The sequence below is a fragment of the Aotus nancymaae genome, unplaced genomic scaffold, assembly GCF_030222135.1.
Source record: "Aotus nancymaae isolate 86718 unplaced genomic scaffold, 86718_ANA_hifiasm-v0.15.2.pri h1tg000036l, whole genome shotgun sequence".
NCBI lineage: Eukaryota > Metazoa > Chordata > Mammalia > Primates > Aotidae > Aotus > Aotus nancymaae.
In genome coordinates, this window is record NW_026988450.1 from 42068021 (window position 1) to 42095568 (window position 27548).

Consider the following 27548-nt stretch of genomic DNA (forward strand, 5'->3'; position numbering starts at 1 on the left):
GTTTCCCTGGTTCCCTTTTGCTTTGATTTTCTGCTTTCAGTAGTTCTCGCTGTCTCTGTTTTGCATCTTCCTCCTCCATTCTCTTCCCTCCAGCCCACATCCACACCAGTGTGAGATGTGGCTCCAGTTTCCTTTTTACCCTCCCACAAATTGTCACTAACATACAAAGGTGCGAGGCAGAACTTTGGAGTGACAGAGAGAAGTCCAGCACAGCCAACAGCCGAACACTTACTGTTAGAACTCCTGTTAGTAGCAAGCCACCAGCCCCAATCTCCTGAAATGTGCACCTCTCCCCAAAGCATACTAATAATCACTGAGAAGAAGAAAAATCTTAAAAAATAAAACACAGGAAGCTTAAAATATAAGAAATGTTACAATTCTTAGTATGGATCTTAGATCTATCATTCTTTCTTTCTCAAATCACATCAAAACTCAGTTAACCGGGAAGAGCTTCCGGCAGCGACAGCTACAGCAGCCAAGGCAAGATGGGTCAAAGTCAGAGTGGTGGTCATGGTCCTGGAGGTGGCAAGAAGGATGACAAGGACAAGAAAAAGAAATATGAACCTCCTGTACCAACTAGAGTGGGGAAAAAGAAGAAGAAAACAAAGGGACCAGACGCTGCCAGCAAATTGCCACTGGTGACACCTCACACTCAGTGCCGGTTAAAATTACCGAAATTAGAATTAAAGACTACCTTCTCATGGAGGAAGAGTTCATTAGAAATCAGGAACAAATGAAACCATTAGAAGAAAAGCAAGAGGAGGAAAGATCAAAAGTGGATGATCTGAGGGGCACCCCGATGTCAGTAGGAACCTTGGAAGAGATCATTGATGACAATCATGCCATCGTGTCTACATCTGTGGGCTCAGAACACTACGTCAGCATTCTGTCATTTGTAGACAAGGATCTGCTGGAACCTCGCTGCTCAGTCCTGCTCAACCACAAGGTGCATGCCGTGATAGGGGTGCTGATGGATGACACGGATCCCCTAGTCACAGTGATGAAGGTGGAAAAGGTCCCCCAGGAGACCTATGCCGATATTGGGGGCTTGGACAACCAAATTCAGGAAATTAAGGAATCTGTGGAGCTTCCTCTCACCCACCCTGAATATTATGAAGAGATAGGTATAAAGCCTCCTAAGGGGGTCATTCTCTATGGTCCACCTGGCACAGGCCGCATTGACAGGAAGATCAAGTTCCCCCTGCCTGATGAAAAGACAAAGAAGCGCATCTTTCAGATTCACACAAGCAGGATGACACTGGCCGATGATGTAACCCTGGACGACTTGATCATGGCTAAAGATGACCTCTCTGGTGCTGACATCAAGGCAATCTGTACAGAAGCTGGTCTGATGGCCTTAAGAGAACGTAGAATGAAAGTAACAAATGAAGACTTCAAAAAATCTAAAGAAAATGTTCTTTATAAGAAACAGGAAGGCACCCCTGAGGGGCTCTATCTCTAGTGAACCACAGCTGCCATCAGGAAAATGGGAGATTTCTCCATCCCTGAAAGGGATGAGGTTGGGGGAGTTGCCCAGAGGAATCCCTGTTCCCACTAGTTTTTATTAGCAAAACATCCTGTGTCTTTTGGAGTACGATATGTAAGTAAGTGCCCATTGGGTGGCCTTCGTCTGTCAGTCATTGTGCAGCAGTCTGCTTCTCAATAAAGCGTGCTCTTTCTTTCACAAACAAACAAACAAACAAAAAAAAAACTCAGTTAACCAAAGATTTACCTTCTTTTTGTTGCTGCTATTTTTTGTTTTTTAAAAGAATGAAGCCCAGGCCAGGTGCAGTGGTTCATGCCTGTAATCTCAGCACTTTGGGAGGCCAAAGTAGGTGGATCACCTGAGGTCAGGAGTTCAAGACCAGCCTGGTCAACCTCGTGAAACACCATCTCTACTAAAAATACAAAAATTAGCCGGGCGTGGTGGTGCATGCCTATAGTCCCAGCTACTAGGAAGGCTGAGGCAGGAGAATCATTTGAACCCAGGAGACAGAGGTTGCAGTGAGCCAAGAATACGCCACTGCACTGCAGCCTGGGCGACAGAGCAAGACTATATATATATAAAGAGAGAGAGACTATATATATATATATATATATATATATATATATATATATATATATATACATACACACACACACACACACACACACACACATACACACATATATATACACATACAAGACTATATATAGACACACATATATGAAGCCCAAAAGTATATATATACGTATATATACACACGTATATATGTGTATATATACGTGTGTATATATACGTATCGTATATATATACATATATCTGTGTATATATACACATGCCCCAAAGTGCCTCTTTTCACAATCACTTACCTTACATTGGATGAAACCCTTCAATATTGTTTAAGAATCCTTAACCTGAAGTTCCAAGTCACAGGTGTAAACCACTGTCACAGGTGTAAACCACTGTCTTTAGTCAGATGCAGGTATGGTGCCTCATGCCTGTAATCCCAGCACTTTGGAAGGCCAAGACAGGAGGGTCGCTCGAGGCCAGGAGTTCAACACCAGCCTGGGGAACATAGCAAGACCTCGTCTCTACTTTTTAAAAAAGGAAACAAAAACTGATTTTTTAAAAAAAATTATTTTCTTTTAGGTGCATACCTTCCTCCAGTGTGCAGGTGACCTTGCCAGGCTCCTCCACGCTGGAGGGTCTCACTCATGTCCATGGGTTCCCAAGTTCCCACCTACTCTAATGACTCCTTAGCTTAGCCTTCCTTCCCCTGCTAGCCTTTGGGGCTGGTGCCCACAGTTTTTACTTCATTTGTCCCTGTACCCCTAAAGCCTTTTTCTAGTCATAGAAGAAGGCCTTAATGTACTTAATGGCTGATTGATCCTTAAAATCGCACCCATGTATCAATCAGTTTTTGCTTACTTCATAACTGACCTCATCCACATGTACCCATGGCAAAGGCACCATATGTTAGTTCTTATGTTGGACTAAATAAAGAAAAGACATTTAGAAAGAGTTTCACACATCCTCTGGGTAATCATCCTGTATTTATAATAGAGCAGATTAATGTCCCTGCATTAATAAATGATTCAAATGCTGCTATGAGGGCTGAGCATGATTATCTGAGCTTATTACTTAACCCACTCAATTTTTAAAAAAATTCTGCAATCTGATATGGCAGAACAGACTCCAAATGTTCTTGAACTTCAGCAAAGAACAAAGCTATCTATATGCAAGAGTGGGGAATGGTCGGCTGATGAGTTCTAGACTCTACAAGCACAGTCACCAGAGCCCTAAAGAGAGGGTGGTTTTGTGGTCAGCTTGGCTTTCTGTCGGGTTTCTTTCTTCAAACCTAAATCCAGGAAAGCCTTTGCTTTGAAATCTGTCTCTGCTCCAGTCTGACACCAGGCTTCCCCTCTTGCCCTAAACTGGAGAAGCACAAGGAGCCTTAAGCCACTAGCCTGGGCATTGGCAGGACTTCATTCTGGTTTCCAGGTTCACCCTGGCATTGACCAATAAATGAGTTTCCCAGATGAATAGGTTTCTGCCTTGTAACTTGTGGCAGTATCTGCCCCAGAGGTAAGTCCCAGCCCCCAAACCCACTGGCTTGAGTAGAATTTTTACCTCCAAACTCCAGGCTCCATCTGACCTGACAGCTAGATCCCCACACAGGATCTCTTGCATTGTACAACTCCAGGGGGCACCATTCACTGTGCGCTCCATCTGGGCAACTCTGTGGCAATAAAGTTGTCTTTCTGGAATCCTGAAATTCATCTATGCTGTCCCTGCTTTGGCAGCCTTTGGATTTTGCCTTATTTGCAACCAGTTATGTCAGTGCTAGTGTCCTTTTAGCCATGGGTTTTATACTGAAATATTTGTGACAGTTAATATAACTAGAGTGGCAAAATTTGCTGTAGGTGCCAACTCTTGTTCTCCCAGTTTTAAATAAATCCTCAATTCTCCTAGTTCCCAAACAGTCCAAGGTATGTGTTCACTCTTGGCAGTAATGACACTGTCTACATGATAAGCCTTAAATACAGTTTGAGCTTTTTAATGATACTTTACCCCATCACTTTCCTCCTTTATAAACAATCCTGCCTATTATAGGCCTAAAGTGCTCAATCCTTCAGTCATAGCTTCAGAACCTTTTTCACATCATGGCACAAATGAAAAACATTTTTTGTCCTTGCTGGTCCAGGCATAGTAGCTCACTCCTATAATCCCGGCACTTTGGGAGGACAAGGCAAGAGGATCACTTAAGGCCAGGAGTTTGAGGCCAACCTGGGCAACATAGCAAGACCCTGTCTATCTATATACAATTTTTTAAAATTAGCCAGGCATGGTGATGTGAGCCTGTCATCTCAGCTACTGAGGAGTCTGAGACAGGAGGGTCACTTAAGCCCAGGAGTTGCAGGTTACAGTGAACTGTGATTGTGCCGCTGCACTCCAGCCTGCAAGGCAACAGAATGAAACTCCCATCTCTCTGAAAAAAAAAAAAATGTCCTTGATGGTACAGCTGTTCCCAGTCAGAGGCAACTGTCCCAGGGAGGAACATCCAGCTGGCTTGGGCCCTTCTTCAGCCACTTCAGCCGAGGGTGCCACTATTTTGTCACACTGTAACCCATCCACAGCCTGTCTGCACACTCAGTCTTTGGAAAGCCCTGCCGTAAGGTGCTAGCTGGCCACCAGCCTGGGTCCATTCTTCTAATTGTCTGCCTTTGGGTCAACCTGCATTTTGAGGCCTTCCTATTCTTTAGGCTCGATTTTCTATGTAAAGTAATAATGTTTCTATATCATACATCAACTCAGAGAAAAGCATAAGGGGTACTGGTGGGAAAATTTAAATTTTTTTCCAACCTAAATTGGCCAGTGGAAAAGCTTTCCAACAGGCCCCGGTGTGTAATGTTCCCCTCCCAGTGTCCATGTGTTCTCATTGTTCAACACCCACAATCTGCACATGTACCCCAGAACTTAAAGTATAATTTAAAAAAAAGAAAGAAAGAAAGAAAATGGAAGAGAAGGTTAAAAAAAAAAAAAGAGGCAAAGAAAGAAAAGCTTTCCAATTCAAAAGAATGAGAATCTCAGAGGTAAGTCAGAAGACATGAAAAACAAATCTCTTTTCCTATCTTCAATTGTCCTATTTCCCTCATACACTTATTACATTTCCCAAATACATTTATTATGCTTTTAAATAATATAAATAGTTCCCAAATATTTTGCACCTACTCTATGCCAGACAATATGCTAAGCCAGGGGTGTCCAGTCTTTCGGCTTCCCTGAGCCACATTGGAAAAAGAATTGTCTTGGGCCACACATAAAATATACTAACAATAGCGGATAAGCTAAAAAACAAACCAAAAAATGCAATAATGATCTCACCATGTTTTAAGAATGTTTACAGATTTGTGTAATCGCATTCAAAGCCGTCCTGAGTCACATGGGGCCCGTAGGCCGCAGATTGGACAAGCTTGTCCAAGCTCTTTTCATGCATCACCTCACTGATTCCTCAATCATATTTGAGGCAGAAATTATTATTACCATTTCACAGGTGAACAAACAGAAGCCGAAGGGTTAAATGACTTGTCCAGGAAGTGGTGACCATTATTTGGGCTCAGATCTGGCTGACTCCAAAGTGCATGCTCTTAAGTGAGATAAATCACATGAAGCCTGCAGTAAGTATACACTTATTCCACGGACTCTACTTTTAAGAAATGTCATATTTCTTTATTTTCTTTAAACCAACCTAAATCTGATTTCAAGTCCCTATTCCATGGCAGGATTTCAACTTCAGTCAGTGTTGAAGGTCCCTTCTGTTGGGAGATCATTCTCCACGGATCTTTTGGGTTTCCGTACATTTTGTGAGGCACTGACGGCTGCCCTTTGTCTCAGATGGTCTTTTCAAAAATACTTCCGTAGCAAACAGCCTTGAAAGGTAGCAATGGTGTCTCCTTCAGAGCAAAGGGCAAGCATACTGTCTGCCCATGATACAAGATTGGCGATCCCTAAGCTCAGAGGTCCTCTCCCGTCATGCAACCTATTACATGCGCAGGTATTTTCCAGCCCTATTCATATCACCCTATGGGCACTGAGGCCCAGGAATCAGTGCAAAAATGCTAATACTCTGGCTGCTAGTATTTCTGCAAGTAATAAACTACCCTCCATCTGTAGCCCAAGAGTCTCATATATGCCAGATTTACGAAACAGTCATAAGTTAACTTACCAGTTTGCAGGTAGGGTAAGCTCTCAGACCCTTCACAGTTCTTGACACCTAACTCTCTCTAGAATCTTACAGAAACCTGAGAGACTTACATGGTATCCAGAAAGTAGAGATAGGTTTCCAGTTTTCCATCCCTCTGATGACAGCTGGTTTTTTACAGCCCAGGCTCACTTTGTTCATAGAGGGACATTGACTCCAGTGGTCTTGTGTCAAAATAGACAATGAAATCTTTGCCCTGACTGGCAAACTCTGTGCTTAGAATCTGCTTTCCATATTTCCATTCCCCTCTGAGGCCCTGCCACCTCCTGCCACTATATGGGAACAGAGCACAGCTATCCACTCCTCCAAGATCTGGTGAGTCTTGGAGGATCCCATCTCTCTCCTGTTATTCCTTCTTTAACCTGTCCTCTTACGTCTCTCTCCTAACAGCCAGGCCACATTAATATAATCGTCTCAACAAGTTAAGGCTTTCACCAAAGACAAGAAGAGAAGTTCCTTTCTGGTCCAAACCTTCCCTGAGGCAAGTGGATCCAAAAGTGGCCCCCTGCACAGGAAAGGCAAAACGAGTCATAGCTCAATGAATTATCTGCCACAGCAGTAAGCACTCGGTGTGATTAACTGTGGCTAACTTTTGTTTACCCGTGGCATCTCTTTACCTTTTATCATGTCTTTGGCTTTAGTTATAAGTAGGAAATATTTCCCTTGGTCTCTCCCTCAATTACATTGAGCTAGTGGTTAGGAAACTATCTCAGCTCTCTTTCTTCTGGTCCATCAAATTAAGAAGAATATTAACTGAAGTACCACAAACACAAAAAATACATAAAATAATAATGATGTTGATATAACAATGAACACCTTATGTGTATTTCTGCTTCCTGCCTGGCTGCCCCCAGCAAAGAGGTGTGGAAAAAATGAAGAGAAATAAAGTGAAACCAAGTCTGCTTCAAAAGGATTTTTGGCAGCCTTTGGATTTTGCCTTATTTGCAACCAGTTATGTCAATGCTAGTGTCCTTTTAGCCATGGGTTTTATACTGAAATATTTGTGACAGTTGATATAACTAGAGTGGCAAGATTTCCTGTAGGTGCCAACTCTTGTTCTCCCAGTTTTAAATAAATCCTCAATTCCCCTAGTCCCCAGACGGTCCAATGTATGTGTTCACTCTTGGCAGTAATGACACTGTCTGCATCTACCTCTGTTGTAAGGCACGGACAATGCATACACCCATGGGGATACAAGCTTGTCTAGTTATGAAGAAATGTGGCCCTACTTATATTTTCAGAAATCTCACATAAATAATTCTGGCCTGCAAAAAAGAAGAAGCAATTAAGTCATCTGTCTCATGTTTTATATCCTTTTGGAACCTTGGGGTTGTAAACTCCCTCTTGCACGAGGACAGAATCATGGCTTATCTTGTTCACGTTATGTCTCCTAAGCCTAGAACAGTGCTTGCCCACAAAAAGTGTCCAATAAATATTTGTTAACCAAATGAATGACCATAAGAATAAATGAATAAATTCTATAAAGAACTAGAAGATTAAAATATCCCTGATTCAGACCCAAAAGTTAAAAATGCTACCATTTTAGGTTTCTGTGGAATCAACCCTTAAATAAATTATTCCCTGTAACTCTGACACTTAAAAGGGATCAAGAGAAAATATTTTTTCCCTTATTAATAAGATTTGGTAAATATATAAAACTATTCACTTCTTGGGCCCTGTAAATATTTGAAGGCTTTCCTTCAAGCTTTCAGTTAGTTAGGGGGTTTATTCAGTGTTTCTCAAGTGGGGTTCTCACGGCATATTGTGTTGAATTGTTCTATGCACTGCAGCACATTTAGCACAATTTCTTTTTATTTTATTTTATTTTATTTTTTTTAATTGCATTTTAGGTTTTGGGGTACATGTGAAAAACATGCAAGGTTGTTGCATAGGTGCATACGTGGCAGTATGATTTGCTGCCTCCCTCCCCTTCACCTGTATCTGGCATTTCTCCCCATGCTATCCCTCCCCAACTCCCCACCCCCCTCCGCTGCCCCCCTCCCCCCAACAGACCCCCGTGTATAGTGCTCCCCTCCCTGTGTCCATGTGTTCTCCTTGTTCAACACCCACCTATGAGTGAGAACATGTGGTGTTTCATTTTGTGTTCTTGTGTCAGTTTGCTGAGAATGATGTTTTCCAGGTTCATCCATGTCCCTACGAAGGATGTGAACTCCTCGTTTTTAATGGCTGCATAATATTCCATGGTGTATATGTGCCACATTTTTCCTGTCCAGTCTATCATCGATGGGCATTTGGGCTGGTTCCAGGTCTTTGCTATTGTAAACTGTGCTGCAATGAACATTCGTGTGCATGTGTCCTTATAGTAGAACGATTTATCATCCTTTGGATATATGCCCAGTAATGGGATTGCTGGGTCAAATGGAATTTCTATTTCTAGGTCCTTGAGGAATCGCCACACTGTTTTCCACAGTGGTTGAACTAATTTACACTCCCACCAACAGTGTAAAAGTGTTCCTATTTCTCCACATCCTCTCCAGCATCTGTTTTCTCCAGATTTTTTAACGATCGCCATTCTAACTGGTGTGAGACGGTATCTCAATGTAGTTTTGATTTGCATTTCTCTAATGACCAGTGATGATGAGCATTTTTTCATATGTTTGTTGGCCTCATGTGTGTCTTCTTTTGTAAAGTATCTGTTCATATCCTTTGCCCATTTTTGAATGGGCTTGTTTGTTTTTTCTTGTAAATCTTTTTTAGCTCGTTGTAAATTCTGGATATCAGCCCTTTGTCAGAGGGGTAGGCTGCAAAAATTTTTTCCCATTCTGTTGGTTGCCGATTCACTCTATTGACTGTTTCTTTTTGCCGTGCAGAAGCTGTGGAGTTTGATTAGGTCCCATTTGTCTATTTTGGCTTTTGTTGCCAATGCTTTTGGTGTTTTGGTCATAAAGTCCTTGCCTACGCCTATGTCCTGAATGGTTTTGCCTAGGTTTCCTTCTAGTGTTTTTATGGTGTTAGGTCTTATGTTTAAGTCTTTAATCCATCTGGAGTCAATTTTAGTGTAAGGGGTCAGGAAGGGGTCGAGTTTCTGCTTTCTGCATATGGCTAGCCAGTTTTCCCAACACCACTTATTGAACAGGGAATCCTTTCCCCATTGCTTGTTTTTTTCAGGTTTGTCAAAGATCGGGTGGTTGTAGATATGTTGTGTCGCCTCCGACGCCTCTGTTCTGTTCCATTGGTCTATATCTCTGTTTTGGTACCAGTACCATGCTGTTTTGATTACTGTAGGCTTGTAGTAGAGTTTGATGTCCGGTAGTGTGATGCCTCCTGCTTTGTTCTTTTTGTTTAGAATTGACTTGGCTATGCGAGCTCTCTTTTGGTTCCATATGAAGTTTAAGGTGGTTTTTTTCCAGTTCTGTGAGGAAGGTCATTGGTAGCTTGATGGGGATAGCGTTGAATCTGTAAATTACTTTGGGCAGTATGGCCATTTTCACGATATTAATTCTTCCTAACCATGAACATGGAATGTTTCTCCATCTGTTTGTGTCCTCTCTTATTTCGTTGAGCAGTGGTTTGTAGTTCTCCTTGAAGAGGTCCTTTACGTTCCTTGTTAGTTGTATTCCTAGGTATTTTATTCTCTTTGTAGCAATTGTGAATGGCAGTTCGTTCTTGATTTGGCTCTCTTTAAGTCTGTTATTGGTGTATAGGAATGCTTGTGATTTTTGCACATTGATTTTGTATCCTGAGACTTTGCTGAAGTTGCTTATCAGTTTCAGGAGATTTTGGGCTGAGGTGATAGGGTCTTCTAGATATACAATCATGTCGTCTGCAAATAGAGACAATTTGACTTCCTCCTTTCCTAGTTGAATACCCTTTATTTCTTTTTCTTGCCTGATTGCTCTGGCTAGAACTTCCAGTACTATATTGAATAGGAGTGGTGAGAGAGGGCATCCTTGTCTAGTGCCAGATTTCAAAGGGAATGCTTCCAGTTTTTGCCCATTCAGTATGATATTGGCTGTCGGTTTGTCATAAATAGCTTTTATTATTTTGAGATATGTTCCGTCGATACCTAGTTTATTGAGAGTGTTTAGCATAAAGGGCTGTTGAATTTTGTCGAAGGCCTTCTCTGCATCAATTGAGATAATCATGTGGTTTTTGTTTTTGGTTCTGTTTATGTGGTGAATTACATTTATAGACTTGCGTATATTGGACCAGCCTTGCATCCCCGGGATGAATCCTACTTGATCATGGTGGATAAGCTTTTTGATGTGCTGTTGTAATCGGCTTGCCAGTATTTTATTGAAGATTTTTGCATCTATGTTCATCATGGATATTGGCCTGTAGTTTTCTTTTCTTGTTGAGTCTCTGCCAGGTTTTGGTATCAGGATGATGTTGGTCTCATAAAATGATTTGGGAAGGATTCCCTCTTTTTGGATTATTTGGAATAGTTTCAGTAGGAATGGTACCAGTTCCTCTTTGTATGTCTGGTAGAATTCGGCTGTGAAACCATCTGGGCCTGGGCTTTTTTTGGGTGGTAGGCTCTTAATTGCTGCCTCGACTTCAGACCTTGTTATTGGTCTATTCAGGGTTTCGACTTCTTCCTGGTTTAGGCATGGGAGGAGGCTACTGTCCACGAATTTATCCATTTCTTCCAGGTTTTCTAACTTATGTGCATAGAGTTGTTTGTAATAATCTCTGATGATGGTTTGAATTTCTGTGGCATCTGTGGTGATATCCCCTTTATCATTTTTTATTGCATCTATTTGGTTATTCTCTCTTTTCTTTTTTATTAGTCTGGCTAGTGGTCTGTCTGTTTTGTTGATCTTTTCAAAAAACCAGCTCCTGGATTTATTGATTTTTTGTAGGGTTTTTCGTGTCTCTATCTCCTTCAATTCTGCTTTGATCTTAGTTATTTCTTGTCTTCCGCTAGGTTTTGAGTTTTTTGATCTTGCTCCTCTAGCTCTTTCAATTTTGATGATAGGGTGTCAATTTTAGTTCTCTCCTTTCTTCTCATGTGGGCACTTATTGCTATATATTTTCCTCTAGAGACTGCTTTAAATGTGTCCCAGAGATTCTGGTATGTGGTGTCTTCGTTCTCGTTGGTTTCGAAGAACATCTTTATTTCTGCCTTCATTTCAGTGTTTATCCAGTCAACATTCAGGAGAAAGTTGTTCAATTTCCATGAGGCTGTGCGGTTCTGGGTTGGCTTCTGAGTTCTGAGTTCTAACTTGATTGCACTGTGGTCTGAGAGACTGTTTGTTATGGTTTCCGTTCTTTTGCATTTGCTGAGGAGTGATTTACTTCCAATTATGTGGTCAATTTTAGAGTAGGTGTGATGTGGTGCTGAGAAGAATGTATATTCTGTGGATTTGGGCTGGAGAGTTCTGTAGATGTCTATTAGGTTTGCTTGTTCCAGGTCTGAGTTCAAGTCCTGGATATCCTTATTAATTTTCTGTCTCGTTGATCTGTCTAATATTGACAATGGTGTGTTGAAGTCTCCCACTATTAATGTGTGGGAGTCTAAGTCTCTTTTCAAGTCTTTAAGAACTTGCCTTATGTATCTGGGTGCTCCTGTATTAGGTGCATATATATTTAGGATCGTTAGCTCTTCTTGTTGTATTGATCCTTTTACCATTATGTAGTGTCCTCCTTTGTCTCTTTTGATCTTTGTTGCTTTAAAGTCTATTTTATCAGAGATGAGAATTGCAACTCCTGCTTTTTTTTGCTCTCCATTTGCTTGGTAAATCTTCCTCCATCCCTTTATTTTGAGCCTTTGTGTATCCTTGCATGTGAGGTGGGTTTCCTGGATACAGCACACTGATGGGTTTTGGCTTTTTATCCAATTTGCCAGTCTGTGTCTTTTGATTGGGGCATTTAGTCCATTTCCATTTAGGGTTAATATTGTTATGTGTGAATTTGATCCTGTCATTTTGATGCTAGCTGGCTGTTTTGCCCATTGGTTGATGCAGATTCTTGATTGTGTTGCTGCTCTTTACCATTTCGTGCATTTTTGGAGTGGCTGGTGCTGGTTGTTTTTTTCTATGTGTAGTGTCTCCTTCAGGAGCTCTTGTAAAGCTGGTCTGGTGGTGATGAAATCTGTGAGTACTTGCTTGTTCACAAAGGATTTTATTTTTCCTTCACTTATGAAGCTTAGTTTGGCTGGATATGAAATTCTGGGTTGAAAGTTCTTTTCTTTAAGGATGTTGAATATCGGCCCCCACTCTCTTCTGGCCTGTAGGGTTTCTGCTGAGAGATCTGCTGTGAGTCTGATGGGCTTCCCTTTGTGGGTAACCCGACCTTTCTCTCTGGCTGCCCTTAGTATTTTCTCCTTCATTTCAACCCCGGTGAATCTGACGATTATGTGCCTTGGGGTTGCTCTTCTAGAGGAATATCTTTGTGGTGTTCTCTGTATTTCCTGGACTTGAATATTGTCCTGCCTTGCTAGGTTGGGGAAGTTTTCCTGGATAATATCCTGAAGAGTATTTTCCAGCTTGGATGCATTCTCTTCGTCACATTCAGGTACACCTATCAAACGTAGATTAGGTCTTTTCACGTAGTCCCATATTTCTTGTTGACTCTCTTCATTCCTTTTTACCTTGTTTTCTCTAATCTTCCCTTCTTGTTTTATTTCATTGAGTTGATCTTCGACTTCTGATATCCTTTCTTCTGCTTGGTCAATTCTGCTGTTGAAACTTGTGCATGCTTCGCGAAGTTCTCGTGTTGTGTTTTTCAGCTCCATCAATTCACTCATATTCCTCTCTAAGTTGTCCATTCTCGTTAGCATTTCATCAAGTCTTTTTTCAAGGTTCTTAGTTTCTTTGCATTGGGTTAGAACATGTTCTTTTAGCTCACAGAAGTTTCTTATTATCCATTTTCTGAAAGCTGATTCTGTCATTTCATCACACTCATTCTCCGTCCAGTCTTGTTCCTGTGCTGGTGAGGAGTTATGCTGCCTTGTAGGAGGAGAGGTGTTCTGGTTTTGGGTGTTTTCATCCTTTTTGTGCTGGTTTCTTCCCATCTTTGTGGATTTAACCGCCTATTGACTTTGTAGTTGCTGTCTTTCTGATTTTGGTAATTTTAAGTCTGCAGCAGCTGAACTCATAACCCCCCTTTTCTTCCCCCCAGGTGTTCTGGCCCAGGGGGTTAGGGCTTTATGCTTTTCAGCTGTGTTGCTACCGTTTTCCCTGCCCACAAGGTGGCAATCTAGTCACACTCAGCCTGCAGAGGCTTCGCTGAGCTGCTGTGGGCTCCGCCCAGCTTCCGTGTGAGCTTCCCTGCAGTCCTGTTTATATGGGTGTAGTTAGAACTGCTTCCGCTATGCTGGCCCGCCCCTGTAGTGACGGAGTCTCTGTAGTGGCGGGTTGTCTTGGTTACAGCAAATTGCCCCGGAACTGCAGGGTGTTTCCCGATGGAGGACGCCCCTCCCCCACAGAGCTGGACCATCCCGGGTTCAGCCGTGTTTCCAGTGGGGCCCTCTTTGCCCGGGAATCTCTTGGCTTGCCTCCTTGCCTCAGCTCCCCTTGCTGGCCCAGAGGGGACACAGTCTCGTTCACTTTGCTCAAGGAGCCGCTGCTCCCTGCCCCCGGTGCAGGCCGAGCGGCTGCTCTGGTCCAACCAGCGGCGCTGGGAACCTGTGGAGCTTCTCCGCCTGTGAATCTCCTGGTCTGTGCGCAGTTAAAATCCGCTGCCCTGTGTGCCGCTGTGTCAGCCGAAGCAGTGGCTCTGAGATTCGTGGCACGTCCTTGCCCGGGGGTCTCCTGGCTTGACTCCCTGCTTCAGCTCCCCTTGCTGGCTCAGAGGGAACTCTGTCTCTCTCGCTCTGCATAAGAATCCACTGCCCCCCGCCCCAGGGCGTAGGCTGAGCGGCCACGCCGCTCAAACCAGCGGCGCTGGTGACCCATGGGGCTTCTCCTCCTGTGAATCTCCTGGTCTTTGGGCAGTAAAAATTCGTCTGGAAATGCGGCGTCCACTCACCCTCTGTGCCTTCTCTCAGAGCTGCAATCCAGTTAGCATAATTTCTGTCCTCCACCAAATGCTGGAGGTGCTGCCAGTCAGCGTGACCTCCCAGAGCACCCCCACATATTACTCAAGCCTCTTCTTAAGAACCTACTGTAAATGTTGGTTGAATGAGTGCTATCCAAAGACACTCCCAATTCCTTTAGGAGGGAGTTCAAATCTCATCACACCTGACCAAGTCCTTCATGGCCTGTCCCCATCGCTGCTGGCAGATTAATGTCCTGTGCTGGCCCCAGCATCACCAATCTTCATGCCATCACATGGGCATACTTTGTCCTTTCACACCCCTGAATGTCCACCCACACTGTTCCTTCTGCCTGGAGTACCCTTCCAATCCCTGCTTTCCACGCTCACCTGACTAACCAGTACTTATCCTGCAAGGGCAGCTCAAGAATCTCCTCATCTTGCCAGCATTTTCCGACAATTTCCCCACCTCAGCCTCCATTCAGAGGCTTAACATTTGTTTGTCTCCTTGTCAGTCTCCCAAACATCAAGCTCTCTGGAAATCAACAGTGTGGCTTCCTCATTTCTGTAACCCCAGTATTTAACACTGTGTGCACCAGAATATGCGACATACCACCCTGTTAGCATGTAGTATGCACTATACACATAAAGAATAGTAATCAGAAACACTCTACTGAGAGCTAGCCATGTGCTTCCCCCATGCTGAGAGCTGGGGGACCTGTGGTGAGGGGATAAGACAGACATGAGCCCTTCCCTCATGATGCTTACAGTCTAGATAGAAGGGGAGTCATGAAACCAGTAATTTCAACCTCATTGTGAGCAATGAAAGAGGAGGTAGAGAGGGAAGGGAAGGAGAGAGGACATCTCGGGCCCTGTCATTGTAGGCCCCCACATGGAAAGAGCAGTGTAAGATGAGTTGGTGTTAGCTAGGGAAGGAGGGGTAAAAGGAGTGTCCCAGGCAGAAGGAGTCGATGGAGGAGTCAAGAGTGACCGACAATGCATTCTCTTTCACAGATTCATTAATTCATTGAGTCAAGTTCTGAAATCCAACTGTCTGGGTCAGAATGCAGGGACCACTATTCAGCATCTGATGACTTTGGGCAAGCAGCCAATCAGCCTCATTCCCCATTCAATAAAATGGGAATAAAGACCTTAATGCTTGATAGATTTACTGTTACAATTAAATAGAAGAATCCATTTAAAGTGCCTAGCACATGGTCTGGTGCCCAGCAAGTGCCCCCTAAATATAATCTCTTATTATTTTCTCTTATTACTTCACAAAGATTAATACACATGCCCATCATGTGCCAGGCACCAAGCTAATCACAGAATAAAGAGGAGTAAGACATTATTTTTGCGCTAGAAAGCCAAGAGACACATGTGGGCAAAACGAGGGCAGTGCACACACAGAAAACAGTAAAAGATGGCTTAGTTTGCTGCTGTTGTTAGAGAGCACAGTAACAATACACAAGTTCAATAAAGTACCCCTAGAGCTATGATGAAAGCTGGAAACCCAGGAGAGAAGACATCTCCTGGTTTTGTCTGATGGATCCTACTGGGCATCTCTGCCCTACCACCAAGTCTCCGACCAGGCAGCCTCTCCACCCACTCTCTACTGTCCTTCTGCTGCCATCTGCCACCTGAGACATCTTCCTTCTCCCCTAAGTCAGCTCCAATGTTGTCAGTGTCAAAGGCCTTAATCCAGGGCCACTTGCTCCACAAAACTCCCGCCTATTCCAAGCCTCACTGGCCTCCCTTTCACTACTCTGATTTAGTGCTAAATGAGAGTGTGCTTGTCTTGTTTGCTGCTTTTTCACAAGTGGGACTAGAAAGATAGATTTCCCCTTAAGCGGTGTGTTGCACAATCATAAAATAAGGAAAACAATGGGCCCATGGGCCCATTCCAAGTAATCAAAGAAATATGTTTGTCATGAAAAATTCATAGATCAAAATTGGCCAACAAATCATGTGGCCTCTTAGAGTCATTTTCTTGTAGTTAATTTTCCATACTGTTTGTTAAGAACAGATTTCTCCATAGAGTGGTGCATGGAATATGAAAGAAAAAAGGAAAGGAAAGGAAAAAGGAAAGGGAAGGGAAGGGGAAGGAGAAAGGGAAGGGGAAGGGGAAGGGAAAAGGAAAGGAAAGATCATTAAAGTCAATAACTTCCATGGGTGAAATATGGGAATTTGCTTTTAACATGGTCCCCAGGTGATAATTATTAAAAAATAAGTTGAGGAACTATTGGTTTGCCCAACTCACTACTGTTACAAACCAAATACCCCAAAACTTAGCAACGTAAAATAACAACTTTATTATTCTCACCCTCCTTTTTTTTTTTTTTTTTTTTATAGAGTCTCACTCTTGTCACCCAGGCTGGAGTGCAGTGGCACCATCTCGGCTCACTGCAACCTCCACCTCCTGGGTTCAAACAATTCTCCTGCCTCAGCTTCCTGAGTAGCTGGCAGGCACCCACCACTATGTCCGGCTAATTTCTGTACTTTTAGTAGAGACAAAGTTTCGTCATGTTGGCCAGGCTGGTCTCAAATTCCTGACCTCAGGTGATCTGCCCGCCTCAGCCTCCCAAAGTGCTGGGATTACAGGTGTGAGCCACCGCTCCCGGCCTATTCTCACCCTTCTATGGGTTGAAATTTGGATAAGGAAAACAGAGTACGGCTTGTCTGTGCACCTCAATGCCTGGGTCTTTGCAAAAACACATACTGCAGCCATCTGGAGGCTCAACTGGATGTCCATGTGGGCTCACTAACAGTTGGCAGTGAATGCTGCCTGTCAAGTAGTCACCTATATGTGCCTCTCCAGCCTGGCAGTCTCATGGTGACAGGATTTCCTTACATGGCAGCTGTTTTCTTCCAGAGTGAGCATCCCAAGAGAACTGAATGGAAGCTGCATGGCCTTTTCTGACCAAGTGGCACCACTTCCACTGCATCTAAGGGGCTGAAGCAGTCACACACCCACCTAGATTCAAAGGCAAGGATCACAGACCCCTCCTCTCAATGGGTGGAGTATCAACGAATTTGGGGCCATTTAGTTATACAGTCACATGTCTTGTTTTAATCCTTAGTGAGTACCTACAAACTTTCTCTTTCTCTAGGTATTTTTCAATTCTGTAAGATTTTGCCAAATACCAGAGCAAAGCTATGGGTTACTGGTTCCTTGTGGGGCCCATCAATAGTCCCAAATTATGCCCAAATCCACTTGTGAGAATACACTTCTTTGTACAGTTGGCTTCTAATGCCTTCAATTGAGGAGCAACCCTTGTTAATCCTGTCTTTAAATACATTGTCACTAATCCATCCTCTCTTTGGACCTCTTCAGAGAGGTTTAAAAACACTAACAATGTTTTACTCATCTTTTTGGTTCACGTAAAACTAAGGATTAAAATCCTTGTAGTTCACAGGTTATAGATTATGCCTTTTTTCCCAGATATTTCCCATAAAGTATTTAGTCTTATATAAAATATTGTGATCCAAAGTCTAGAAGAGATTAAAGGATGAATTTTCATCCTAATTCATCATGCACATATACAATTATTTTGGCTGGTGTCTGCCTTGTTTATGCATTTAAACATGTTTTATTCATGTTCCCGTATATAATTGTCCACGCTTATGTCACACAATCCATTCAAATGCCTAAGTATTATAAATACACATATAATTTTTCACTACTTGGGATTACATAGAAATTAGATTTGTCAGGTTTTCGTGTATTTTAATGATATGACACTAAAATAGTTGAGTCCATAAGTTCAAATTCTGAAGCACATTAATCACTTTGTTACAGTAAAATGCACGGACAGACACAGTAGAATAATAGCAGTCTGTGTGATTACTCTAGCAAGTTCTATTAGAAATATGTGTATTTGTTCCTGAAAGCCATCTTTCTTTCTTTCCTTCCATATAAAATTGGTTCAGAAAAAAAAAAAAAAGACTCAAATCCATATTGGCATTTTCAAGGAATCACACTATCTAATGTGAGACATCTTATCACATTAGTAATCATATTCAGAGAAAATGATTTTTTGGACATGTGAAATTTTCTATTCAGCTCTAGAAGTAAATCAGTACACTGCAGCAAACATAACCACATAGGCCCAATCACACACTAATAACCCTTCCATACCACTCCACTAATTTGATACTGCTGCCCATGCTAAATTACCAAGGAGTTTTAAAGAATACCATCTATTTGTTTTTGAATACACAGTATATTTTCTTCTACATTCTGATCACATTTCACAGAGTAAAATACATCTGGCCTATCAATGGCATAAAATGGGTATTTCCTCAGGGGTGTGTAAAGTGTATATAAATCTCAGCTTCTGCCTGAGATTTGCAGAGATGCTAATACACAGGTCACTTGTGCGCTGATTTTTCTTTGTGATTTGGGAGCTAAGCTTGCAAGCTCTCTGTTGTATAATGAGATCATGGGCAGTTTGGCTTATATGCATAAAGATTTCACTCTTTTGCAAGTAGTCCCTCTGCCCCTGTACATTAGGTTTCTAGATTGCTTTAATGTACCAGCCTCCCATCTACATTTATTTGGAAAAGAATATAAGCATTATTTTCTTTAGTTTAACTCAGACTAAGAGAAATAAATTCATATATATGCACACAGTTGTGCGCTATGCCAATAATATTAAATAAATACATTATAGCAGCTCTCTTTTTTAATGGCTCAATTTTTTTTCTTTGATTGCTTTCACCAATAAAAGTGTAGTCTGTGGAAAAGCACCCTTCTGGATAATCCATTGTCTCATTTTAACTCATTTTTATCAGGGAATTCCCCCTGCAGCAATCCCCACTGCCAGCCATTAGCTGTGCACATCTGCCCGCAGTAATGACCAATCCTGTGTACATACCTGACTGCCATCTAATTTAGACTTTGCCCATAGGACACTAATGCAGCATCTCTAGGGCCAGCTAAATTCTGGATGGTTGACACATTACAGTTATCACTTCATTTGGTCTTTGGAAGTGAATTAAGAGTGTCTGAGGTCGCAAATAGGTCAAATGCCTATGCCACGGGCCTTCAGCTTACCCATGTCCAGCTTCATGTGTGTTCAGACAGAATGTGTGTCGCATCACAGGCCCCATAACTTTATTGCAATCATGACCCAAATTAAAGATATTTCGATCCAGTCCCTTCCCGTATGCAATACAAAATATTATGGGTATGTCCGTGTGATCACAAAGAAACATGTATTTCACATCCATAAATAGAAAGGCCATATATTAAAATTTGTTCTACCTGAATTTTATTCCTCTTTGATCTGTTTTCATCTTTAAACATGTTCTGGTTTAAAGAGATCATCTAATTGAAGCAATGGAAATTAGAGCAATTAAAGTTCTTATAAAGCACATTCACGACATTGTCTTTTCTGCTAGATTGTAAGGGACTAAAGGACAGGGGCAGTAGCAGGATGCCGTATCTATACTAAGGGGGCTGGACAGTCCTGACACAAGACCTAGAGGATCCCCTCAACAAGAATATTACTGCAGATGAGGAGAATGGTCAAGAAACTGCTGCAATGATCCAGACAAAAACTCACCATGCCCTGAACTAAAGCCGACGATGTCTCAAGAGATATTTTGGAAATAGACACAATAGGATTTGGATATGGAAGACATGAGACTAGGAGTTGAAGCAGACTTAGATCTCAGCTCTGGCACATAAAGATCTTGGAAACCACCACTCCTAGTCTTAAAACAAGAAAAAGCTAGACAAACTGAAAATCAACAACTTTTGTTGGACCTATCACAGAACTAAGGCAGCAGATCAAACAACAATCCCAAAACCTGGAAAAATGGTTACATCCCAAAGATACAACAACGAAGAACTGTTTACTTAAAGCAGCAGCTGCACTAGCGGGGAAACTGGTAGAAACACCTAAATGGTAACTTCGATGAATTGCTGGAGGCTGAGTGTGAACTAGTGTAAGAGTGAGAAATTCCTGGGGGCCACAGTCTTGAGGGGGGTCACACTGTCTTGAACTTTTCCTTTCTGATCCCTTTCAGGAACCCACCAGTTTTTCAGTGAGGATCTGAGCAAGATCTCCTCCTGTCCCTGGCACGGGGAAGGGAAGAGTAACTGCCATGAAGCCCACCCAGAGCCTCCTCCAAAACAAAGGCCTATTCTCCAGGGGAAAGACTTCACCTGTGTATAATTCCAAAACCTTATCTCACCTGGAGGAAAGGAATTCTCCTCACTCCAGCTCCCTCCAGCCTTTCCCTCTCACTTAAGATGGAAAAGCAATCCCATAGTTATCAAGGGCTTCAAGGAAATAGATTGGGAAAGCTGCAGCCACGGATTGACCAAGGACAAGGTAGGAAATGCTATGCCACAGGAGGAGGGATAGAAACACGTGAAGGCCACAGCCTCAAGACACGGGCCCCCAAAATACTGAAACCTAATCAGAAGACTGTAGAATGCTCCCCTTCCTTTCCCCATACCCTACCACCACACCAACAGACTCCAGTGTAATAACCACCGATTAGAGCTGAAAGAAGTGCAAGACCCAGGCTGTCTCCAACGAACTGTATAGGGAAGCCTCAAAGCCAAGAGAGAGGACAGAAACAAGGACACTAGAGAAAACAGATCCTCTGGCATCTGCAACTAAAATAAACACTAAACACAGCCCAACTCCTTGCCAGATTAACGTAAATTCTCCCACTAAAGGCTTATTTACCACACTTCCTATTACCCAATATAACGTGTCCAGCTTTTAACAAAACATTCCAGGGCATGCCAAAAGGCAAGAAAAAACACACAGTCTATAGAGAAAAGGTCATCATCAGATTCATACTCAGATATGACATAGATGTTGAAATTATCATACAAGGAATTTATTTCATACAAGAACTCTATTAAGGGATCTAAGAGAAAAAGTGGGTAGGCAATATGCAAGATGAGATGGACAATATAAGTAGAGGGATGGAAACTCTAAGAAAGAATCTAAAGGAAATGCTAGAAATCAAAAACACAGTAACAGAAGTGAAGAGTGCCTTTCACTAGCTGACTAGTGGAGAGCTGAGTCTCACTCTCAGGTAGGTGATAGGGCAGATGGTGCTGGCCTTTATCAAGATAGAGAAATATAGGGGGAGGAACTGGTTTAGATCAAAGATGACATTTTCCTTTTTTTTTTTTTTTTAACCTGAAAGACATGGTCTCCAAAGTGGATATAGGTCATGAGTGTTAACAAAGAGGTGAACTGAAAGAAGATAATAGAAAATAAAGGAATGGGCCGGGCATAGTGGCTCACACCTTTAGTCCCAGCACTTTGGGAGGCTAAGGTGGGTGGATCACCTGAGGTCGGGAGTTCAAAACCAACCTGACCAACATGGAAAAATCCCATCTCTACTATAAATACAAAATTAGCTGGGCATGGTGGTGTATGCCTATAATCCTAGCTACTCAGGAGGCTGAGGCAGGAGAATCCTTTGAACCCAGGAGGCAGAGGTTGTAGTGAGCCAAGATTGTGCCATTGCACTCCAGCCTGGGCAACAAGAGTGAAACTCCATCTCAAAAAGAAAAAAAAAAAAAAAAAAAGGAACGGCCAAGACACCAAAGAGAGGTTGACTAAAAGGAACAATAGAAAGTGTGCCCCAGATTTGGCATTAAGTGATTGTTTGTCATTAGGGCCAGAGCACTAAAGCCAGGGCAGCTTCTATGCAAATCTGAGTGTTTGGAAATCTTCTGATGGAAGAGAAAAATGATAGCTGACAGGCTGACAGCTAGGTAGGTGACAGCAAAGCTTTCACCAAAAATGCAGAGCCGCTGCCAGGACAGACTCAGTGGGGACTGCCTGCAGATGCGACAGAGGAAGGGACATTAGAGGGCAGAACTCGGATTGCAAGGGAAGAGAAGTAAAAGGAAGGGAGAAAGTGTAGACAGGGAGCTCGGGCTCCACTTGCAAAAACTTGGCAGGGTGTTGTGGGAGAAAAGGACAAGAGATTCAGGATGAGAGTTGGAGAGTGTTTCTTAAGATACAAGAGTTGTGAAACTATTCATACGTTGAGCCAAAAAGCGGTTAACATGCAAGTGAGGAAGAGAGAACAGATTTAAGAAGTAAGGCTTCAAAATTAAACTGGTGGGGCTGGGACCCTGAATGCAAGTGGAGGAACCACCCTCAGAAGGAGGGCAACAGGCCACCCCTTCCATTAAAACACATCTTTTCCACAGAAAAGGAATGAAGGGGGAAAACAAGGTTATGGATACAGATACATTTGCACATAAAGTTGGAAGAAGGAAATTGAAAGAATTCATGCAGGTTGTTGGATCAGGCTATATTATCCTGTAGGCCAGTTATTTCCAAACACTGTTTATTTAGTACTTGAGTTGAGCACACCCCCAAATATATGTATATTTATTTATAAGTTTCATGCAAATGCTACTGTCAATTTTTATTTAACTAAAGCTTAATTTTTTTCTACATTGTATAAAAAGGCACTAAACACTATACATATCACTTACCTAAGATTATCACGTGCCCTTCCTAGAGGGTACATTCTCCATGTTGAAAGTACTAGTTAGTCTATGCCAAATTTTTTTAAATAGCTATATAAAAAAAACCCTGCCATAAAAACCAAAACTCTTTTTTTTATAACTGTAGGGACAGGGTCTCTCTATGTTGCCCAGACTGGTCTTGAACTCCTGGACTCAAGTGATTCTCCTGTCTTAGCCTCCCAAAGTGCTGGGATTACAGGCATACAGGCATGAGCCACTGTGCAAGCCCCAAACCCTCCTAATTTAGTTTCTAAACAACCCAGCCACCCATAATCACCTTGATCTACTTACTAGCATTCATGCCCACCTACCTTGGAAACCATATCTTTTGGTCTTCCAGCATCCAGTTTAAGTCAAACAATATTTACTCAGTTTCCCTATCCTGGCTTCTTCCCCAGGCAGAGCTCTTTAACTTGGCAAATTCATAAACAACTTTTAGAGATTAACATTCTCCCAGTTTAAGCCACACCCTCTACCATCCCTTTCTGTGTGTCGCATCTGCAGGCAGTCCCCACGAGTCTGTCCTGGCCTTGCAGACAAATCCGACAATTCCAAGGTAGTGGCAGCAGCCCTTCATTTCTGGTGAAAGCTTTACTGTCACCTCCCTAGCTGTCAGGCTGTTAGCTGTCATTTCTCTCTTCCATCAGAGCAATTCCGACTTTCAACCTCCTCTGCCCTCTTCCAGTTTGCTGCTTCTTAGCTTCTCTGGGCTGAGAAACAAGACAACTGGAAACGCTGAAAATAGAATACTAAATGGGAATCAGTGAGGATCCTAGAAAGTGCTAAGGAGCCTGGGTTTAATGCAGGGACAATGCTTTGTGTCTCTAAGGCCTTTTTCACTTATTGTTTCCGATCAAAGCTGAAATCTTCCAGACTGACCTCTATATGTAGGAGATGCTATCATATTTACCTTGGGTTTTCTTAAAGCAAATACCTACTGGCATTCCTAATGACACCAGCATCATAATCAAGCTACAGTAAACATTTCATTGCCCCCTAAGACCTGGGTGAAGGGAACATGTCTTAACAAAATATATTCTTCATCCTGTATTAGCAGTGTATTCCTAAAACTCCTACAAGGTATAAATTGCCACAATCTATAACATATTCTCTTTTAAGGTTTTATGCTGGGAGGTGGTCCTAATCCTTTCATCTGTTTTCTCACTGTACAATATGAAACAATCCACAGAATTGATATCCATCTTCCAGGTGACCCCGACTTGGCGAAATCCGGAGAAGTGTAAGGGAAGCAAATACCCATTTTTCTGATTACCCAGGAGTGGGTCAGCCTCAAGACAGGAGGAGAGTCTAGTAACTGCTCTGTCTTCACCTGCTATCCTCAGTTCCATTATGAGCCGCAAATGGCAAAATCAATGAGGAGATGAAACTAGAATATAAAGAGGCCAAAAACTGCTACAAATCACTGCTCTACCCTGGGAGGCCTGGGCAGAAACTCCTTGGAGAGTTTCCCTGAGAAAGGCTCTGCTATTCAGCCAAAGTATTAAGTTTCTCCTAAAGGACTTTGGTTCCAAGTGACAAATAGGCTCTCAGTGCCTGCTAACCCATCCCAGGGAGGGAAATTCATCTCATGCACCAAGCTTCTGTAAGCCCTTTCTCGGTGAGACGCTTTGCAGAGCGGAACTACAAAACAGCAGCGCTGCTCTGCTCAGTGATGGCCAATCAGGTTCTTTCCCCTAAGCCTCCAACCCATAGACTAGGGGTCCCCCAGGCAGGCAATAGGTGGGTAAGACGGAACTGGGTAAGAAAGAACAAGGCGGGGAGGGCTCCCTCAACTCAGGCTTGCTTTGTTCCCTGAGGGAGGTAAATTTCCTTTTGCTATCCAGGGAAGGGACTCACTCCTAGATACCGCCTTCCAGCTCCCTTGCTTCTTTCGCCAGAAGTTTTTTTGGAAATATCAACTGCCTTCTCCCATATTCATTTTTAATTCTTAAAAAATGCCTTCAATCGGCCAGGTGTGGTGGCTTACACCTGTAATCCTAGCACTTTGGGAAGCCAAGGCAGGCGGATCACCTGAGGTCAGGAGTTTGAGACCCACCTGGCCAACATGGTGAAACTCTGTCTCTACTAAAAATACAAAAATTATCTAGGCATGGTAGCAGGTGCCTGTAATCCCAGCTACTCAGGAGGCTGAGGCAGAAGAATCTCTTGAACCCAGGAAGCAGAGGTTGCAGTGAGCTGAGATAGCACCATTGAACTCCAGCCTGGGGGACAAGAGTGAGACTTAGTCTCAAAAAAAAAATGCATTCATTCATTGATTCCAAATATTTAACAAAGCCTTAATATGTGCAGCTATTTTTTTCAGGTGCTGAATTCCTGAAGTCATGGAGCTTATAGTCTAGACAGACAACAGAAAACCAAATAAATGTATAGCAAAAAAGTCAGGTGCCTTGAAGGAAAACAAACAGGGTTAGAAGATAGCAGAGACTTGAAAAATAAGGAGGAGCAGCCATGGGCAGTTCTTGGAGAAGAGTATTCCAGGCTGCAGGAGAACTGCAGATGAAAAGGGAGTCTCTGAGGTGGGAGGTGGCTGGGAGTGAGGCTGTAGCAGGAGGGAGGAGGCCAGTGGACATGAGACAGCAGGCAGGGGAGGGATGAAGGAACGACAATTGGGAGGCAGTCATGGACCTGGCTATGAGAGGCCTTAGAGACCACAGTGAGCCACCAGGCTGTGTCCTGAAGGTGACAGAAAGCTGCTGGAGTTGAGTAAAAGCAATGGCATAATCACTCTGGCTGCCAGTGGAGAATATACTGGAAGGAGCGAGAGAGGAAGAGACCAAAAGGAGGCTCTTGCAGTGATCCAGGCAAGAAGCAGTCACGGTATGGACCTGCCTGGGATTGGAAAAGGAGAAGAGAAATTGTTTGAATCAGGGCAGGCTAGGAAGGTAGAACTGACAGGATCTGCAGAGAAGAGATGTGAATTAAGGGAGCAAGAGAGGAGTCAGGAAAAATTCCAAGCTAGTAGGCCTTAAAATAGGGGTGAGCAGTATCTTCCCAAGAGAGACAGAGTAGCCTGAATGCAAGGATGGGTGGCGGTTCTCCCAACAGAGATGGGGAAGACACCCCGGGAAGCACAGAGGAAGGGCAGGAAAATAGGCCTTTGCATTAAAATGTATCAGTTCCCACTGTTAAGGAAATTGTGGCTATAGAATTCTGCCATTCTGAAATATATTCATAACATAATACTATTCCCATTGGGAGCAAACAAGTGAAGAACAGAGAAGAATATATGCTAGACCCAGCATACTTGTACAAGGTCATGAGACACAAAGAAGACCAGAAAGAGAGAGACCAACAGGGAGCAATGAGATCAGGTCTGTAACATAGGATCTGACCTGAAAGGCAAACTAGCTGTGTGGACAAGTTATTTCACTTTCCTGTGCCTCGGTTTTCTCATCTGCAAAGTGGGGCTAATTATAATAGTAGCTACCTCACAGAGGTAGACGAGTTAAAATTTGCAAAGTTCTTAGAACAATGCCTGATACACGATAAGGCTTATAGAAACTTTTTTTAATTTAATGAATAAAGTTTTTATCTAAAGAATGGGAGGAAATGAAAAAGGGAATAATAGCTGATTGGATCCTACATATTAAATGAAAATAAATTAACATTTAAATATACTTTTGGGTGGTAAATAAAATGGTGACACAGATTATGCTCTTACATTTCAGAAGTCACAAAGATAACTATTAAGACACTTCTTTTAAATACACTATGTGATAGCTTAATAACCTAATGGATCACAGGCCTATAAATCATATATTTGGAAACCAAAGCTTATATCCATGCTATCTCCCAGTATCTTCTCAGAGACAATTTCTCCAGAGTCCCTCTGTGGATTACTGCAAATCCTCAAGGCTTTGCTTTCTTTCCTCCTGTGTACACCTTGGTGGAAGTGCTGACAAAAATGAGAAATGGTTCATTGGAAGTAATTTTTTTTTGAGATCTTGCATGTTTGAAAATGTCTTTAGTATCCTTTCATTTTTCTTTGAGAATTTTTGTGAGACACACTTGGTTTTGGAGTTGTTGTTGAGAGGTCAAATGCTATTTTGAGTTCTTATACTTTGTATGAGATATATTTTTTCACTCTGAGAGTTTTTAGATCTTTTTTTTTTTAAAACAGATTATGTGCTCTAGAAGGAGTCTCCTTACATTCATTATATTGGACACCAGCTGGAAACTCATGTCCTTTAATTATGATTTTTAAAAATATCATAACTTTTATAATTTTCTTCCCTCTATTTTTTCTTTCTGGAACTCATATTAATACCTAAACTTTATTCAGAATTTACTATGTATGGCAGACCCTCTTCTAAAGGCTACACTTGAATTAAGTTGAATTAGGTATCACTATCATATTCATTTTCCAGATGAAGAAATGGAACTCAGAGAAGTCAGTGTGTCTCAGGTTATGCAGGTGATAAATAGTGGAACTGGGATTCAAACCTTGGCAGTCCCAAGTTGGAGAAGGGATTTTAATTCCTCCTTATATAAACTTCCAAGTGCCCTGAACCCCAAACATCAGAGTTACGTGGTGTCTCTCCTGAGCCTTTCTGAAGTTGTGCAGCTGTGGCTAGCCTAGGTTGTGCTTTCTCTGATCAGCTGAGTCTGTTAGTCTTACAGCTTTCCAAGTTCATATACTTTGTAGTATTAATTTATTTTCAGCTTTAAAATATAAATATTAAATGCCATATAACTAAAAAAAAAATGGAATGTTTAAGAGGTGAAAAGTAGAAAGGAAGCAGAAATTAATGGTCCTGGGGAGTGATATTCTAGTCTCCTTCAATCTCTTGATCAGTTGTTCTGAGTAACCGCAGTGCTGGGTG

At 42.4% G+C, this 27548-nt stretch overlaps 1 long non-coding RNA gene and 1 pseudogene across 1 annotated transcript in view; one reads left to right on the forward strand and one right to left on the reverse strand.

Moving 5' to 3' along the window:
* Nucleotides 1-23105, reverse strand: part of LOC105733849 (uncharacterized) — a 94124-nt gene extending 71019 nt beyond the window's left edge. Inside the window, exon 1 of the long non-coding RNA XR_001111351.2 lies at nucleotides 23016-23105. This is a non-coding gene — a long non-coding RNA (uncharacterized LOC105733849). The remainder of the gene's footprint in view (nucleotides 1-23015) is intronic.
* LOC135277971 (26S proteasome regulatory subunit 4-like) lies at nucleotides 457-1690 on the forward strand (annotated as a pseudogene).
* Nucleotides 23106-27548: the final 4443 nt, after the last annotated feature.